This window comes from Alligator sinensis, unplaced genomic scaffold, assembly GCF_000455745.1.
Source record: "Alligator sinensis unplaced genomic scaffold, ASM45574v1 scaffold156_1, whole genome shotgun sequence".
Taxonomy (NCBI): domain Eukaryota; kingdom Metazoa; phylum Chordata; order Crocodylia; family Alligatoridae; genus Alligator; species Alligator sinensis.
Genome location: NW_005841844.1, coordinates 858,274 through 864,894, shown reverse-complemented (window position 1 = coordinate 864,894; position 6,621 = coordinate 858,274).

Here is a 6,621-nt window from a genome sequence, read left to right as displayed (position 1 = left end):
CAGTTCCACTCCTTTTCTGCCTGGAATCCCTCCATTGATTGTGCTGAGGGCACAAAGAGGAAAAAGGAGAGTGCCCTGAGAAGCCAGAGTGGGGCAGGAGCCATGTGCCGACCAGGGAACATTACAGCTGCCATGGGGCCCAGTCCTGCTACACCCCGGAGATGCTGTCATGTGTACTGAAATTAGCACTTAGCTTTGGTGAATATTTTAGGGATTTTAATTCAGTTTTCCACTTTAAAAAAATGTGTTTAAGCCATGAGACTGACAGAGCTGGTGGTTGTTTGGAGACTAGCTGCAACCTCCAGTAAAATGCTCTCTTAACCCCACTTCCGCTCAAAAAATATCCATGATCATGAAAAGTGACTCATCCTTCATTATACTGGAGTCCAGGGCACAGTCAAGCGCACCAGGGCAGTATAAATTCAGCTGTTGTTCTCCCCTTCGGTGGCTCTGCTGTCTTACTTGCAGATGCCCTAGGACTAGAAGTGGAGTGGAGGTAGTTGGAATTATATTGCAACAATGTAAAAAGTGAATCCATCCCCTTCTGGCTCTCCCACTAAAACAAGGTGTTCACTTGGATGGGAAATGGGGTGGAGGAAGCAGCATATCAGTGGCACAGAGTAGCTTGTTTTTTGTTGAATTCCATACTTGCACCACTGGCAGGATCAGGGCTACTAGTATCCCAAAAATAATATTGTGTGCGTGTGTCACACACACACACACACACACACACACACACACACACACACACACACACACACACACACACACACACACACACACACACACACACACACACACACACAGAGTTCTGAAATAGGTAGGGCAAATGCAGGCAATATTTCACCCAATTAAAGGGGCATCATTTCATATGCAATTTATGCACCGGGATTACCCATGCAAAAGGACTAAGTGTGCACCTAAGGTTGCCTATTTTTGCCTTTGGGGTTGCTGTGATTGTACAGCCAAAATGTCTGTAAATCCAACTCCAGCCGTGTGGGATTTAAAATCATGATTTCAATGGTCTTTGGATCAATCCTTTAGGCTCAGACCCTCAAAGGTATTTCCACAGATTTTGGTGGGAGTTAGTGCACCTTAAAGTTATGTACGTGCTTATCTCAGGGTGAAGTTACATGTTACATTTAGACCATACTAAGGGCATTTAAAACATGAGCACCTGCACACTGAAGCTCATTAGCTCATGCTAAATGCCCTTAGAACATCTCAAAGTTACACCACTTCAAGTGAGGGGTAACTCTGGGGCATGCTACCTAGCTCACGTTACGGTAAATTCAAACTGTTCCATGGAGATAAAATGAGCAATTTTCAGTCCTCTGGCATCCCAGGATGCATTGATCCTAGCTGCTCCCACTCTCCAACCCAGAGCGACATAGAGCCCAGATGTCCTGGCTCCTAGACATGCCTTGGCTCGCCAGGCTTTTTAGTGGCAAACTAGACCTGTGCAGGAGAGAAATGGTATTAACCCTTATGTGACTGCTCACAACACGTTCTAACTTTAACACAGCTTAACATGCTGCAGATTTAGTGTAATCCAAGTGTAGTGTGTAACTTCACCCGTATTGTCTAAGCATCATGATCAGGTTCTCATCTGATATTGAGCTAGGGCTGCTTAATTTGCCCAGTTGGGGACACAGCTTGTCACTCAGGTTGGGCTCTGAGAGGGGTTAAACTTCTGGTAGGAACAGTCCCTTCTGAAGCAGCTCAGGGCCCAAGAAGAACATGCCCAATTCTGCACCACCAAAAAGGAAGAAGCATGTGCCTGACCTGCCCTATTGGCCTGTATGGAAGGGGCATAGCACCTTGGCTATGCCTTTTCTCTGATGTTGTTGGGGTGGTGACCCCTGTGCAATGCCAGGCAGCAGCCCTCTGACTCAGCACAGGGATAGCAATAGTGGCTGGCCCATGTTCTTGAGGAAGGTGATGTTCCTGAGTCCTTCCTCTTCCTGTGAGCATCCCTGGTTGGCAACTGAGGTGTTAATTGAACTGCAGCTGTTGCTAAGGCCTTGTAGCCACAGAAGTGAACATGCACTTGGGAGCTAAGAATCTAGGACACCGGAGTAGCTGCCCCATGCGGATACTCCATTTGGAAGAGCCTTTTTGTTACGTTAGCTGCTGTGAGCAGTTCAAGGAAATGGGATGGAACTAAATTGCTGTTTCTCTGATTTTGATTGCTTGCTTTTTTGAATTATGGGTCACCAATTGCAGTACCTCGCTGAGCAGTGATACTATAGACACTTCCAAAGGATGTTCTCCAGAGCAATAGTAATAAATGCTTCAGCTCTTTCCACCGGAACATTCACACATGTCAGAGGCCTCCTTACCCCCTCTGAAATAGGGCAATAGGAGCAGCAGCTGCAGCCCTGTTTCACATAAGGCTCAGAGAGGTCAGTTGATTTGCCCAGATGTCACTCTCTATAGCAAAGTCAGGAATAGAACTTAGACTTCTTGATCCCCAGTCCTAGCTGTTTGCAGCATTTGTTAGAAAAACCCGTGAGGCAGGGGATGGTTCTCAGTCACGTCCCGTTGAATTCAAGGCAGCGGAGGCAGTGTGGGGAGTGGCTATGGCATTGGAGAGATGCTCATGGCAAAATTTTCTGCCAAGATTTTTCAGAAAGGTTAATCTGAAATGGGAGGACACCAGTGCCAGTCCTGAGCCTTTGTTTTTCTTCAGAGGATGGGAATCATCTGATCACATTTTACCTGAGTAGTAAGCATCTTTCATGAGACAATAGAATTACACAGAGTGAGACATCAGCTCACTGAACATAATCCTTGCTTGAAAGATAAAGCAAAGCTGGAGTGACTTCACCAGGGTACAGAAGCTTGGCCATTGTATATGGAAACACAGAGCTGCCCACACATCAGTGTACCCCTCTCAGCCTTGCTGATTTAATTAAAAAAGAAAGACATGTGCCAATACGTTTGCAACCAGCTTGGCTGCACGAGGTTCTGGAGCAAAGGAGATTAGAGGCAGAGAAAACACTGACTAAGAGCTGTATGAGCTGGCCCATACTGAATAATTTCCCCAGCCCAGTGTGCAGGGAACCATAACTGCCACCTAGCTGTAATTAGGGAAGTAATTTTGTCATGGCAATCACAAAGATCACAGAAAATATGAATCTAAAGGAACTCTATGATTCACAGAATACACTGAGGCAGTTGGTCAGGGGAGAGAATACACTAGAGCATGGGAAATGTACTCCAGCTAAGGTTACCAACCTATAGAAAAGAACGAGGGTAATAGCACTCCAAACTACAACACCATTAAGTCAATGATCCACAGTAGAGAACTGCATTTTGGTAAGATTGTTGTTTTGATGTAACCATGCAACAACCAGACATGGCAACCTTTTTGTTACTGCAACTGCTGTGAATTTTATTTAAAATGTCTATGGCAAAATATAGCCTTATTGCTAATGAATTATTTCAGGCTAAACTGTTCCTCTACAGCAGAGATCTCTGGAGGTGGATGTGCTCAGTCACACATCCCTACACAAAATGCTGGGAAAGATGGTGCTACAGTCAAGCATAGTCACTCCTTGTGCTTTCCAGTGAGGAGGATGGTCTGCAGCACCTGTCACAGATCTTGTGCAGAGCTGGGGGTCATCACCATCTCTCACCTATTCCACTCCCTTTAAGCTGGTGCTTGTTTCTGGGGTCACACACAGGGATTGGTCCCTAAACGCTCTGAGTGTAAGGACAGCAACTATATTAGGCTTTCTCATAGGATGCACAAGTACATGCATCCTATCTCATACACCTGCAGTGTCTGTTCAGGCTTCATACACTTCTCTAGCTACTTGGCTACCAAGTGACGTCATAGCACAAAACAATGGGGTTGAGGCTAAGGTCATGCAGTCAAAATGTATTTGAACAGTTTCAGGAATTATCATGAAATCATAGAGATTTAGGGCTGAAAGGGACCTCCAGAGGTCTTCTAGTCTAACCCCTGCCTGAGGCAGGATCATCCCTAGCTAAATCATCCTATACAAACCATAATTTAAACTTTACATAGGACTACCCTCAACCCTGACACAACACAGACCTGCCACCCTAACCTGCCACAGGAAAAGCAGGGACCCACAGCAGCCAATATCCTGCTTCCATGAAATGTGGTCAATATGGCTAGGGACAGACAGTCAAAAAGCCAGAGCCTGAATTGATTCAATCTTTGCAGGTTAGTCTAACCTGGCTAGGCTGAACCAGTTTGCAACTGGACAGACATTCTCTCTGGATTGAGGAAATTCAGGCACATAATATGGCTAGGGACAGACATTCAAAAAGCCTGAGCCTGAATTGATTCAATCTTTGCAGGTTAGTCTAACCTGGCTAGGCTGAACCAGTTTGCAACTGGACAGACATTCTCTCTGGATTGAGGAAATTCAGGCACATGCCTGCAGTGGCTCAGGCTAGAAGCCAGGGGGTGCTAGAGCAGCCCTCCCTTCCCTTGCACAGTGCTGAGCTAAGGGGGAGGGGTGTGGCCAGACCCCAGCAAGACCTCTGATGATTAGGGAGGTCTGCCTGCACCATCCCAGGCTTTTCCCCACTTGCTGTTCAAGGGGAGGCCCAGCCCCCTGCTAGCACTCTGAGGCAAGGGGGGGCAGGGTGGGGGGTGCAGTGCATGCATCTATTGATGAAATGGAGTTTTTCAATCTCTCTCCCTGCTTCTTTCTACTGTGCAGCAAACTGACAGGCGAGCAACCCAGCAGAGGGCTTATAAGTGTTTATCACCCAATCAGCAAAACAATAGCCTCTCTCCATTACTTCAAATTCTTCTTAAACAGATTATCAGCTGACCTGTTGATTAGCTTCAAATAGCTCTAAGTGGTCACTGTTCTGTCTGCCTGCCCCAGTGAAATTGGAGACACACGCACACAAGTCTGCATTAGCTAGTATACCACATGGCTGGTGTCCCTGCTGTGGGAGATGGGAGGGAGGGAGGGAGGGGGGATTTCCTGCTTCAGCAGTGAGCAGCAAGAGGCAGTAGGGCAGAGGGAAGCCAAGCAGACCCTGCTGTGCCTGAAAGTCTCTGCTGGAGCTCCAGCCAGGAAGCAGAGGGGAGGGGCCAGCCCTGCTGTGGAGTAGACATCCCCACCCAGCCCAGAGAGCATGCTGAGATGCTGGAGGTGTCTGGTTTATCTTAAACTAGCAAGGGGTCTGGGACAGACATTGCACAGACCAGTTTGAGATAAATCAGTTAAGTCTGATACTACATTCAACCAGGTTTATCTCAAACTGGTTTCAGTAATTTTCAAACTAGTTTATGTGCACTGAACATCTGTTCTGTTACAGGTTTAAACCAGTTTCTGATCACTTAAACCGGTTTATGTGTGATGTCTATCCCTAACCTATATGCTCAAGAGATCCCAAGTAGAGGCATGCAGTCAGTGAAAATGCAAATGTGTGGCAGTGAGGGTCAGAGGGGGTGAAAGACAATGGGTGAACTGAAGTTCGTAGGCATGTCTGTAAAAGGTGTTTCACTTCATTTCATCAACCTACTAGATACAAAAAATCATAGACTAAATATAGATATTGAACATTATGGCACATTATAACCTGTCTGGCATCTGATACCCCAGGTACCCTCTACAATTTACCAGCTACATTCTATTTCCAGGTCACCATTTCTTTCCCCACCCACCTCCTGTGTCTCACCCATCATCTCTCACCCCCTCTGACCCTCAATGCCACACATTTGCATTTTCACTGACCTACATTCTTGCATACTGGCTTTTTTATCATCCTGGAAGAGCCCAAAACAACTGCAGATGCTCCCTCTCCCTGAAGAAGGGTGTTTGTACCCAAAAGCTTGCAAAGAGGAATTTTCCCAACTATTTTAGTTGGTCTAAAAAAAGATATCAAATTTACCCTAAGAACCTTGTCTGCCTACATCCCTAAACCAACACGGCTACAACCAACACCCCAGAAACATACTAATTATTTCTTATTTTATTTATAATATAAAAAATGTTCAAGTGTTAAACAGTCAAGAGTTCTGACATTCAGACAATCCAGAGCAAATTTTTACAATCATCTTATGACAAATTAGCAGAGTTTCTATCTGACCCCATTGTGGGTGAGGAATAGAGGGTTTAGTTACTTTATTGCTAAAAGTTAAATGAAATACACTGTCAATTGTTGTATTATCTTCTCAGTCACAGCTTCACCATGCATCCAATCTACAGTATCTGAAATGCAAAGGACATGCAGAAGTAAAAATATAAAATGAAAAGAATCAAGCTATGATGTAAACAGGATTGCTGCAGAGAACAAAAAGGAGAGAGGGGCACTTTCACATGTGAATATTCTGCTGCCTGCACACACAGTACTGTCTTTTTTGATCCAGTAGCCAGGGCTGCCCCAGGCTCTGAAACATGACATCCATCTTTCATAGCAAGTTATGTAACACTGGGACATTACAAAAAAACTTTCTTTACAATATACAGCACACTGATACAGAAGAATCCACTTAATGGGTTTCCTGATGAATTACCAGCCTGCTTCACTGGCCAGAGGGGAAGGATCATGGCAATGTATTGCAATGACTTTAAACAGAGATTAATGGCACACACAGTTCTTTTAAATTGCATGCCTGGGGGG